Genomic DNA, 13,415 nt, shown 5'->3' on the forward strand with positions numbered 1-13,415 from the left:
CATTCCGATCTTTGAAGGGTTTTTCCGTCAGTGAATTATTGTCGGAAGAAGATAATAAGAGGAGAATAGAGGGAAAACTGAATATGAAAACAGATCTCCGTCAAATGTTGCTCCGCCTCTAAATTATACTGTGGAAACTTCTAGAGTTTGCTGCTTTAGTTTAAAAGTTGATTTGTTTGTCGCCACGATATCAAACACTAATCATCACATAATGATGATTCTTTTATTAATAAGTTAAATCTTTCTTCAAAGCAGAGCATTCATCAGCCGCTCGCTCGCTCTTTTCCTCTCTCCCACTCACACACACAAACAAACCCACACACATACTAACAAACAATCAGTGTGATCAGGCACATGTGTAAACTCATTCTGGGTAAAAACAACAGACTTTATAAACTTAGTAAATGTATGGAGCTGGAGGAGGTGGACTTGGTGGCGCTGTTTTGCCAATATCGCACACCCCTAGTAGCTGGTGTTAATAGGGCCTACACGCCATGGATATGGCCAATTGTATTGTGTAACCTAATGCTGCTATTTCATTGCTGGTAGGACTGTTGTTTTTAATTTGTTGCAGTTGCGCTGAAACAATATGTGAGACTCATGAACAGTCATGAAGCAAGAACTGTTTCATTATCCCCTCTTGATCCTTTTTTTATTGTCAGTTACAGCCACTAAAATGTTGCCTTGATGAATGAGGGAGGAGCCACTACTAAAATGCTTAAGTGTATCCATCACCTCCCCCCTCAGCCTCACTGCTCAGTATCTCTATCCAACTCTACTGTTCCTCCTCACCTGCCTTCCACTGTGGATCGCCAAGTTATTTGCTTTGACTTAAGGAACCTCTCTCTTTTTCCAGAGCCGACGTCTGGTAGCCCTGAACTCCATGCTCTCCCACTTTTCCTCTTCATTCATCCAATCAGTGGGGAGCAGCCAGGAAAAGACATTTTGTTGACCATCCAATCAGGAAGCAGTATCCAGATGGGCTCCATATCCTTCTGTGTCCTGCTGAAAGACTGTTACAGTACCTCTGAAGTATGGAACCTCGTTCAGTTGCTACGGAAATGACTTGGTCTGGTCTATATTATTAAACTCCACGTTTGCATTTATGTCCTCTAAAGTAAAGGTTCAATACTGTGGGAAACTCTTATTTGGTGGTATGTGTGATTGTCTGCCTTTCTGTGCTGTTACTTTTGATTGAATGTGCTCTAATCTTTATTTAGTTTGACATCCACTGAACATCATTGTACTAATATCATGGACCTGTAGTTTTTAAGTAAAATAAAATGAAATCAGAATTGTTGAAAACATTTGGTCTGGTGATTTGGATTTCTTTGAATGTGTTTGGATTTAACTGTGACCTTTTGGCAGCATAACCAGTTCAACTCTTCTGCTCATATGATTTAGATAAATAGGCTACTTTATATACTGAACTGGTGGAGTCTAATTTTGTTAAATTGTTTGACGAAAATGTGGATTTTAAAATGCCAGGCCCTATTTTACAGCTTGTGAAACGTGAACACAAGTTTTGCATTATGTGGTCATTGTTTAGCCAGCTGCTTGCTCTATTCTGTTTTGATGGAAAAACAAACCCAACATTTAAGATACAGTAATTGGAATTTAAGATGTAATATTGTTAAAAATTTAGAAAAGCCGAGGAATTTTACAGCAAGGCCACTGTCTGAACTTTTGTCCTGCTTTTACATTTAAAGACCTTTCTATTTTAGCATTTTTACTTGTTATACTGTCTTATCTTTTAACATGAAAACTTTTTTGAGAAATGGAATCAATCAGGGCCATTGTTGGAACCCTTTGTCTTTGCGCTCCATGTGTTTCTGAGAAATCTTGAATCTTAGGTAAACCATTACTTGCACTGTGAAAAGTGCCCATCAGACATTGGACTTCTGCCTGGGCCTCCATTAGGGGATGCTGGAGCTATCCAACACGGCTCTGCCACTCATACAGTTAAAGTATGCAGGAAATGCAAGTGTGTTGGGAAAGGACTAAGGTTTAAAACCTCTTGATCTTTAGAAGAGAACCACAATGAGTTGCAATGATTATAAACTGATGGTTACAGAGTCCAGGGGGACAGAGGGCTGTACAGTTTGACCTCAGACAGGCATTAGAAAAGTGAATCAACACACTTCAAATAATAAAAATACCTCCTCTGTGTTCGACAAATGTCTTGGCAAGCCTCAATTTATAAATTCTTTGGTCAAAGAGTGATGCAAAAATCTGTTTTTAAACTATTATCAATTACAGCAGTCTCAAGCTATACCATCCAGCATAAACAAAGCATTATCCAACTAAATATGTACTAATTTGCATACATCTTCAGATCAGAAAATAATTGTTTTTCTCTATAATCGCCTGAGGGGGGGAAAAGTGTTGATGCTGCAATATACAGCTTCATCAGCTTGTTGATTTCCTGTCTGTCCTGGAAGGGTCGTGTACAATATTTATCAGCACATTGTGACTGACAACAGTTGCCTGCAGCAACAGGAAATGGGGGTTGATGCTGTCTAATAGAACCACAATCAGTATCGAGCTGCAGGCTGTAAAGATAAAACAATGAGCGGAAAGATGCTGAAATGCTCTGTAGATCTGAGGGGAAATGTCTATGAGAGACCCCATTCATATAAAATATTCATTGTCGATATAATAATTTCTGTTAGTGCAGCTTTAATAGAGGTTAACTGGAGCTAAACTCCAATCAAAGGACAACTGCTTCCAAGTTTTATGTAAAGTTACAGCAGGGAATCAGAAAATCTGCCGTCATCGTTTCCCAGGTCAGTTTCTTGCTGGCAGTGGAACAACTACATTTCTGTCTGGATTGCATCTTGGCCACAGTCTGTCCTAAATGTAAGACTCCAAATTGATAAATGGGATTAAGCTGTCCAATGCTGAAACAACTCGAATGGCAGTTCCAGGTGGATTTCCCCCTTGAATGCTTTCAACTGGCTCTTAATTCCCCTCATGGCTTTTGGTAAATGAGTGCTACATGTCTTTGTTAGAACAAATTAAAGCCAATACCACCTTTTGTCAGATTCTTCTAGCCAAACAGACACTCAGGCTCTTACAGACTCTTTAGTCCGGTCCCATGAGTGTTGGGACAAAGCACCTCGACTGACAGGTGGCAGGTCATACCTCAAAGTGTTTGCTTTTGATTTGTGCAGAACTCGACCCATCAGTGGACTTCAGGGGAGCGATCCTTCCTCCGGGGTCACAGACAGAAAGAATATAGCACAAATGCTTTAGCACAATGGCTTAAAGGCGAACCTGCACACCAGAAAGTTCAATGGTTTTAATATAACAGCCATCTGGAAAATCTTCTGATAAAATCACGAGCATAACTCAGTTTGTGCTTTTGGCAATTACTTTGTCTTTGGAAATATTTTCATAGCCATCGAGATGTGTGCCATGGCACACTCGATTTCCCCATGTTGTGGAGGGACTGCTTCCAATGTGTCACTTAGCAAACAATTAGGGAAAGAAATGGGAACAGATTTATATGCAGTACAAGAAAACTGCATCACTTGTGTTTCTTTGTTTATCCATCCAGTACACTACTTTTAAATAAAACCATTTGGCAGCATGTATTTTTGACTTGTGGCTTGTAGAAACAAACATGTTTGGAGCGTTGAAGGAAGTTAACTATGATATTTCAGGGTGACATTGACCAGACCCTGTCCACACTTACATGCACTGCCTATCACCATGTGGACTTTCAAATGGAGACCTTTGAAAAAAAAATTCTTCTTGGATTGGTTCAGAGCTGAAACGTAACAGATTCTTGCATTCGAGCCAAACGCTCTCCCCGTGGTCCTCATAACGGCTGAGATAGGCTGTACTCCCTCTGGCTTCCCTATTGTGACACCTGTCGTGACGTCCGGGCAGTTTCAGCATCTGGAATCAGCAGTTAAGGTCCAAAGCTTTCTTCTTTTCTTTGTTTTACTGAAATAATTCCACTAATCAGCGAGCATCTTCTAAATCCTTTTAAAGTTTCGGATAGAATTCTCAGCACTCTGCACCACAAACACTGGTCAAAATGCGAAGATAAAATCACGTCTGTCATTTTGGTCTGGGTGAAAGCAGGGCCTTTAACCACGATGGTGAGGCGGCCCCTCCTTTGGGCGGGGTGGCAAAGATGACCTCTGCCTGGTAGGAAGGCCATAATAGCATCTGTGTGCTGACAGTGTGTCATTACACACTATATTTACATGAAACGCAAAAAACAGGGGTGGTAGGTCACGATGCAAAGCTACGGGGGGTGAAGACGCTCTGGTGCATGTCAAACTAGAACCGGAGATTACTGGAGATTATAGAACCATTTAGCCTGTTATGTGGCCCGCTGTGTGTTTTAATGGTTGGCAGGGCATGTTTTACAACATCGTTACACATTGGGGTGGCTGTGATTGCATCTACTCAACATCCACTCGATATTTTCCTTTGATAGTTAATTATAATAGGTACAGCCTGGGATAGTTTTTACTGTGGTCGAAGTGGAGAGCGATGGTGATGGTAAAATAAATAATGTGTGGTGAACAGAAACATGCTTGTTGGATAAGGAATCAGTTCATTTCAGTTCAGTGTCACTGAAGCTTGTTTTTTCCTTTTCTTTCATTGGTGCAGTAATTGAAGCAGGAACTCATTTCTGAGAACCATGTTTCTTCTTTAGTGATAAGAAAAAGCACTGCTGGTTTCACTGGAAACAGCAAATGAGCTGTGTGTCACATCACACCCACAGCTTTTAACAATTTAGATTTGCATTACCAAATCTGTGTTGGACATACGTGCAGTAATGACTGCTGGTGTTTCCCCTGTCATTCATTTCCAATCAAAAAATCTCACGTGTCCCTCACAAACCAGTCTTTGCATAGTTGTTGCTAAATATTTACACTCAACGGTGTGGTACCCGAGGTAAAAATCCCATTCATTTTCTGAATAGAGAGTTTGATTATCAGCCATTATATTGTTGGCTAGACTCGCAACAAGCTAGGAGATTGTGAAACAATGACATATGTTCCTGTAGAAGCCAAAAGTCTGTTTGATCAACTGCGGTCAACATGTTTATTTATTTTTTTGTAATGTCAAGGTTAAGAACAAAATGATCCATAACCAGAAAAAGCTACATCTGTGACTGAAGAACCTCATTGTTACCATGGAGATGGTTACCAAGACCGCAAAAATCATGTCTGCTATGAATGTATGGTTCCTTGTTACATTGCGTTTATAGCAGAACTAACATGACAGGAAGGTAAACAGCTGCTGATGCTACAGTTGTGTCTTGTTCACAGAGATGATTGTTTTTTAGTTGGACTCCCTGCATTTGTTTCAGTGGCAAATAAAAAACACGTGAAAAAAAGTATCCTAAGCTATATCTTACAATTTTTTATTAAGTTTAGGGATCCATATTGATGGAAGATAGTCTATCCTTCCAGGGAGATGTCACCCGCAACAAGCTAGGAGATTGTGAAACAATGACATATGTTCCTGTAGAAGCCACAAGTCTGTTTGATCAACTGCGGTCAACATGTTTATTTATTTTTTTGTAATGTCAAGGTTAAGAACAAAATGATCCATAACCAGAAAAAGCTACATCTGTGACTGAAGAACCTCATTGTTACCATGGAGATGGATACCAAGACCGCAAAAATCATGTCTGCTATGAATGTATGGTTCCTTGTTACATTGCGTTTATAGCAGAACTAACATGACAGGAAGGTAAACAGCTGCTGATGCTACAGTTGTGTCTTGTTCACAGAGATGATTGTTTTTTAGTTGGACTCCCTGCATTTGTTTCAGTGGCAAATAAAAAACACGTGAAAAAAAGTATCCTAAGCTATATCTTACAATTTTTTATTAAGTTTAGGGATCCATATTGATGGAAGATGGTCTATCCTTCCAGGGAGATGTCACTGGCTTCACTGCTGATTTCAGATGTTGGTGGAACACAGAGTGGGTGCATGCTAATGCAAAACAGTATATCATATTTTATTACATCCTGGAGATATGATGCAAACCCCTTGTTGGACTAACAAAAAGGAATTCATGATAATTTCCTTGTATTGTGGCCAATTTTGTGCATTGTGTTTAATATAAAACAGGATATGATGTTATAGTGATACAAATTCTAGCCTTGAGGGCAGGACTAAAATCTCTGTGAACCCCCAAATATTATATCATGTGGAATAAATCTTGCATGCCTTTAGTTTACTGTCTTAAACCTGCCTTTAAAAACACAGACTCTGGTGTTGACCGACTGGAATCAAAGAGGGCGGATGGAGAACACAGGCTGTTTTTGTTCCGTTTATCCAAAGCTTCATTACCCCATCAAACATTTACCTGCAAGCGACGTGCTTTCACGAGTTCACCCACACACACACAGGCACACAGAAAGCATGTTACTGTAGATTAGTTCAGTGATGCCATATGAGCGAGTTCACTGCACAGCGTATACTGTTTGGGTTTCCAAGCTGTGGTCCACTACTTCTTTGAACACAAACAGAGCACTCACAAAGCACTACAACACAAACCATATGTACAAATGCCTGTGCTAACGATCAGACCTTCTCCTCACACTCAAATGAGCTGGATATTATGAATTCCTCTTCCTTCATTCGCAACTAACTCCTGAATAATACAAATCCAACAAGGTTTGGTTTTAATTCTGCCTGTTGAGGACGACTAATGGTTGCTAAGGAAAGAGAGTGGGGAGAGAGACAGAAACACTCCTGGTCCAACGGAGGTCATTTTGCTTGGCTGTCAGCTTGACGGGGTGTTTGTGTACCAATGATATCCTGTTAGACACAGAGAGTAGCTCAGTCTCATCTGACGTAAGTGTCCCTAATTTGTGTGGCAACGAATTAATTTCCAGCCCCAATTGAAGGAGTGTTGCATGTCAGACTCATGCTCACACCGTCCATGGCAGAGCAGGGAGCCTGTTACTAAGTTGGGGATGATACTTTGTTCCACATTATGCAAGGAAAGCATTTCTACTCTCAAGCTTTGGGAGCAACACATTCAGGTCTGTGGAAGTTGATACCACACAAATGCATACCATCTGTACTAGCCTGACTTTGAAGGGAGCATGATGTTTTTAAAGTTTAAACTTGGACTTGACTTTTGTAGAACCAAAAGGTTTTTAGTGAGGAAAACACCATAGTTGTTGCTGCGATGATGTCATAATTGCTTTGTTTACATTGGAAACAGATCCAGTTTGATCGAGTTCATTTGAACAGGGTTCTCTGGAGAACGTTATTGAAATCATGATAGATGATTTGCCAGTTCACTACTTACAGGAGAAAACAGTGATGAACCTGGCTGTAGTTCAATGCTTTATGAAGTTTCTTCACCACTGGCGAGCAGCAGACTTCAATATCACCACAAAGCATTTGACTGTTTTTTTGGGGTCCCCTGGAAACATCTCCGCTGTCGTTTTTTGCTATGTGCAGCACGTTTCTGTATCTGTATGTGTTTTCTTAATTTGCAGTGCGTTGAGCTCTGTCGGCCGCCTTCGCTTTCCCCTGAATTCTCACCCACTCATCCATCTCTTGGGGCGCTTTCACACCCACCTTGTTTGGTTTGGTTCTGGACTTACTTTTCAGTAAGGTCTGAAGCCAAACAAAGTGGTATGTAAGGTGCATCAGACTAAAGTCCAAACCAAAGCACCAAAATTTAGTCCAACCAACAAATTTGGTCTTGATCAAAAGAACCATAGTTTGGATCGACGCAGTTTAAAACCACTTTTCATTGTTTGCACTTTCAGACCAATTACAGGAAGTTGAGATACCATGATGATATTACTGTTGCAGTAAAATTAACAAAGCAAGACTACTACTGTGCAACAATTTTTGCAGCAATTGTTATTGTGATTAGACAGTAAGCAGGTTGTTACTTCTCTCTCAAGCTACATCCCAAGTCACTTATTGGCCCTAAATCAGAATAAGGACTTTTGACTTATGAGGAAAGACTGACACTATGTGTCTGTGTCCTCATTTGAACAGTTGTCATGTCTCCAGCCTCTCTTTGACTGCTGACTTTTAATCCGTTGCTAACAGCTGGTAACAGTCTCCAGGCGTTCGAACAGCCAATTTCACTGTGGATTGGGTTCAAAGAGTCTGCTCAAAGAGCGCAGTTTAATTTTCAGTTCCCAATAAGTATCATTTTTGACCGCCTATGGAAGTATTAGCAGTTTCCAATTTAATATATTAAAATATGTCAGCAAGCTTAAGAATATGTTTCTGTTTATGTAGCTGCCATGTAGCAATGCTTTGAAGCACGCTGTTCCATTTGCTACGCTAACAAATCTCATATCAAATCTTGTGTCTCCTTGTACTGACCAGTGGCAATGTAAAACATTTGGTTAATATTAGCAGGCTTCTCATTCTTAGCCAGTGTTGGCTACAACCTTTGCCAACTGAAATGACAAACATGACCACCGGCCGTTTTAATCAGGAGATAGTTCACTGTTAACTCTGTGTGTAGTTTGTCCAAATGCTAAAATGAGACCTGACTGTTTATTTATTGATGTTCTCTGAAGGGAAGTGCACTGTTTATGAGGCAAAAGCTTTTTTTTGTCAAAAATCACTTCCTCACCCCAATCATGGAATGGCTTTAATGCCTCCCTTCCCAAATTTGGCAGTAATTTCTCACACAAAAATGGCTGATTGGTTTGTATTCATCATTTCTGTTTAATAACAGAAACAAATGGAAATTTCTTGCAGTGTTACTTAGTGCTTTATTTTCCAAATCATGTGCCATGGTTGCTAAGGCAACAGGGTGGGGGTCATTCAAGACAAACACACACTTGGGAACAATTTAGCTTTGTCTGGTTCTTGTCTGCAGCAGCAACAGCGCATACACCTTCACATATTTTCATTCTGAATGAGATTTCAGGTTCTTAGCAATCAGCTCGCTCACTGCAAAACCTGAATTCAGAACATTGTCTCTGTCTGACTTGTCTCCTCAGCTGCTGTAATGATGTGGGCATTTTCATCACTGACACACTGGCTCGTCTTTACATTTTTACATGGAAAGGGCAACATTACTCATCTACTTCTCTTCTCTCTACAGACGCCATCATGCGTATCATCAAATACTTGTGACGGCTACATGTGCAACATTAACCCTTAATGTGGCCTGACTGGTCAATGCGACCACACTAATTTAATGTCACTTTAGAAAACACTTTCTAGGACCAACAGAGTAATGACAACTGAAACAATATTGCTCATAGTCTAGAAACCAGTTTCAGTCTCCCTGTTAAAATGTCATTATTGTTGTATGAATAATTTTTAGCTTGTTAGCACATAATGAATACAAGTCGCTTGTGAAAAATAGTGAGCAGGCTACAGTCGTTATTTGAGCTGACAGCATTTAGTGTCTTTATGCTGCTCACTGCAGATCCAGCTGGTATGTTCAGGTCATGAATATGAATTAGTATTTTTGCCTACTCAAGTTAGTAATTTGTTAAACTAAAACAAAATAATTAAATGTAGTTGAACTTTAACAGGCCCCCTGGTCAAAGCATTTCAAACTTAGCATCTCCAGAATGACACTACAAAGACACAGTGTGTTCTCATTGTATCTGATTGACAGTTGGTGCTGTGTATGTCCCTTTAAGTCCCTTCATTTCATTTCCCTGGGCCAGATCTTTTTTCTTTACCACTGGGCAGAGCCAGAGTTGACATTTTTGAAATTCTACACATGGTGGCTTTAAATCTGAAACTGCCACAATCACTTTTTCCTGCATTCTTCTTTTCCACCCTGCTGGTGACTGCCACCACATGATGATGGTTCCCCCAGAAAATATAGGGCAGCTTTTTTTGAACCCGTTTCAGCTCTGAGTGATTGATGAGCTAAACTTTTGTATTGGGGGTAAATCCCAGTGTATGACCTCATCCTCTAACCATTGTGGAGGTTCAGGAAGCAGATTGTAAAAGTAAGTAACAAGTCACTAAAAGTAATTGACACAACATATTTGGAAACAGTCATATCTTAAATCAATAAGAATAAGAGAGCGGACAGCACGGACATCTGCAGTCTGACCCCTGAGCGTTTGTCTCACATGGTTTACTTTTACATATGTTTACATCATTATTTTGAAACTTGGAACGACACTGTAACTTAATAGGTCCCCTGTCAGCATATTATTTTGTATGAGTGCATACAGTCCCATTCAGTAAATGATCTGCTGTGTGTGGTCATCTGGTGTCAACTCTGCTCAGCAGCTGGTCGGAGGAAAGTTCTAAAGGTAAAACAACAAGAGGGTGGACGTGCTTTATCTCCATCCAACACTTTGATGTCCGTCTGTGGTGCTACACCCAGAAGGACAAGTGTAAACAACTCACTCTCTCCAATATGCTGCTTTGATTTCAGTTGAACGTCCGAGATTTCAATTGAAACGCTGCATCTTCCAGCATTCCACCAGATAAAGAGCTTCCTCTTTATATTATTCTTCAAAACATCTTTATTTATGTTATCTGCTGTAATGCATGAGCTGCTGTAGACTCTCCAGACAGCGCTACTCTCCCATTGTGTTTTTTATGAGAGAATGAAACGACTTCCAGCACTCGTCACTACACAGATTTTATCGCAGAAAGTTCATTATGAGATTAGTCAGTCAGTGGAGTGCCACTGCCGCCGCACCAATCCATTACCGCAGCTTGATACCAACAGGTCTCTTGGTGAGCCTCCCAGTCAAATGCATAAATATACCATTCTGCTGGTCACATATTTTCACTATGCGAACATGCCAGTCGGGACTTGTGGCATGTCTTCCATTCTTCAGCCGGTGACACACTCTCCCTGTGCAGAAAACCCTTGTAGACACAAAGCATTGAATCCACTGTTGGTTCCCACATGTGTCAGACGTGCCGTCGAGCAGCGGAGCTGAAGGATCTCAAGGAACACTTATTTTGCAGGGAGGGAAGAGAGGAGTCATTGAGGTCAGCGAGGGGGAAATGTGTGAACAGTAAAACATTTCACCTTCCTGGAAGCTGAGTCAGAGCACTTCTATCCAAGCTGGGAGCGGGGCAGGAGGGAAACGATCTGGTGACATGACGGTTAAAGTTATGGCAGTGGACTGACCTGTGACACCCAAATGTACTGGAGGAATAAATTAGATTATTACCCTTCTGCTACTTTATAGAGAACAAAATTATCAAGACTCCCTTTGAGAAAACAGCAGACTAGTCTGAGATTGTCAGGATTCTTGCTGTATATGCGTGTAGGAGAGACACTCATATTAAGCGTAGGCTGTTTGTGTTTGCACAGGGGAAGCCCCATTGATTGTTGTTTCAGTTGAATAATTTGTTAGTTTGGAGATTAAGTTTATTTGTCCAAAACATTTTAGACCCCAGACATACTTTGGTATGCTCCTGCTAAGAATGTCTTTTAACACACAGTGCCAACTTTCCTCCGAGGCGTGCCATTTGAATTTAGTCTGGCGGTGGTTTGCAGTGATAAATCCATCATAAGGGAATTTCACAGACCCACTTTCCCTCACAATTTTCCCTTTGAAATATCTCATAATACATGTGTGTTATGTAGGAATTCTTTCCTCTGTAAGGGACCGTGACAGGTAAGGCCCTCTAAATGTATCTCACCGTGGAGAGGAAGGTCCGTGTTAAAGATGAACTGAAAGGAAACGTGATGAGGGAGGATCCAGATAGCAGCTTGTCAAGAAAATGGAGCACCTAGTTGGCTTCACGTTACCTTGAGGATTTAGTACAACAAACACTGATTTAATATTGGACTAAAATCAGGTATGTGAATGTGAAAAAATGCTCATTCTCAATGGAAGCAGTTTTAGCTGGGTTGTCTGAAGAAAATTTGCAATAGCAAAGGTGAGGATATGTCATTGTGTTTATACAGCTTGCTCTGTTTCTCCATTTGTACCATCAATGGTACTTCATGGGGACACAAATTTACAGACACGGAGGAATATTTCCTGCACTTTTTTCCACACTGAAAATTTACTTCATCTTTTAATCAAGTTACATGAAACCGCAACCGCAATCATGTTTGAATTGAACCACTTTAAAACAATAGTGCTTTCTTGTGTCCTATTTCTCTGCTTCCTCTTACTGCATTTACTTTTAAAATCCCATATAATACCTGTTACACACTTTCATTATTCATGATTTCCCACATGCAGAACAACCCTGAGCTTATCAAGACATGACCCACAGGAGATAAAGACAAAAACAGTAATGTCTGAATGATTTAAATAGCGTTACCCTTCCAGTTCCCTCGGGCCCATGTGTAGATAGATTGGGTCAATGTCATACTCACAAGAATGTGGGCTCCAGCTACCTAGCCGTCGTCCCTTGCCTAAACTGAACTGACTGTTAGGCGAAAGCATTTCCTCTTGTGGGCTTTTAGTGTGAAAGGGCAACTCTGGCTCTGACAAAGGGAGTTGCGTCGTACATATTTGATAACGGCTTCACTCACAAAGCTTGTGACCAGACTGGGGACTCCTGTCGCTGCTGCGCTCCTCCTTCACTAAAACAAAGCCACACAAAAAGTCACCTTTCCAGTTACATTTGCAATTTTGTCCCTGACTTTCTGTCTAAATGTTTATAATTTTCCGTTTGGAAGCTTTGTTTTTGTTTTGGTATATTTAGCCATGTCTCGTCCTGGGCTCAGTGCCTGGGTGACAGACAGTCTCTAATTAGCACAGCAGAAATACATATTTAGAGCTGTGCGGCTTTGGAGACTGTCTTTATTTAAGTCACCAGGGAGAACAATGGAGGAAACAATGGCTGCCACCAGCCGGCAAGGTCTTCACAGCACTGACTCTGTGCTGATCTTTTAAGTGTGACGGTCCAGTTCAATTTGAAGTACTGTATAACAAGCCGCTCATGCAGAAGTTAAAAGCTTGTTTATTTTCCTCCAGTGACAGGGAGTTGGTTGTTGTACTGCAGGGTTTTACACACTGTATGAATAGCTGTGGTACCATGTCTGGTAAGGATTTAGTCTAAGCAAATCATTCTGGCAACAGTTGGTTGCATAAATAAAAGTAAATCATGGCTTAAATTATGAGTTTTGTGGCTGATCTTAATGAAGAGTTTGAGAAGAAGTGTTTGCTCCTCCTAATCATGGGCGACACGGGTGATTTAAAGAGTTATAATAGACATTTTGGTAACAAACAGTTTGTCTCCCTGTTGCAGTGGTGATAGAGGAAGATGTGTCTTAATACTGATTTACGTTTGTTTCCTCCATGGAGGCAGGCTGCAGCAGGAAGTGGGGGCATGGCCGACAGGCGTTACCCATGGCCCCCTGCTGATATTCCTTTAAAAAGTGAAACTTTAATCAAAGTCTCAACATGTTCCCTCCTCTTTTGGTTCACAAATGAGTAAGCAGCAGGGAACTCTGCTGCCCTGTAATTTTGAAAATTAATTAACATCAATTTT

General features: G+C 40.7%; 1 protein-coding gene across 2 annotated transcripts in view; it reads left to right on the forward strand.

Moving 5' to 3' along the window:
* The window catches only part of bckdhb (branched chain keto acid dehydrogenase E1 subunit beta), a 60,665-nt gene extending 59,358 nt beyond the window's left edge, over positions 1-1,307 (forward strand). For both annotated transcript variants that reach the window (XM_061080591.1, XM_061080590.1), the window contains exon 11: positions 857-1,307. The gene's annotated coding sequence lies outside the window, so the exon portion shown is untranslated. The remainder of the gene's footprint in view (positions 1-856) is intronic.
* Positions 1,308-13,415: the final 12,108 nt, after the last annotated feature.

This window comes from Limanda limanda, chromosome 11 (genome assembly GCF_963576545.1).
Source record: "Limanda limanda chromosome 11, fLimLim1.1, whole genome shotgun sequence".
Lineage (NCBI taxonomy): Eukaryota > Metazoa > Chordata > Actinopteri > Pleuronectiformes > Pleuronectidae > Limanda > Limanda limanda.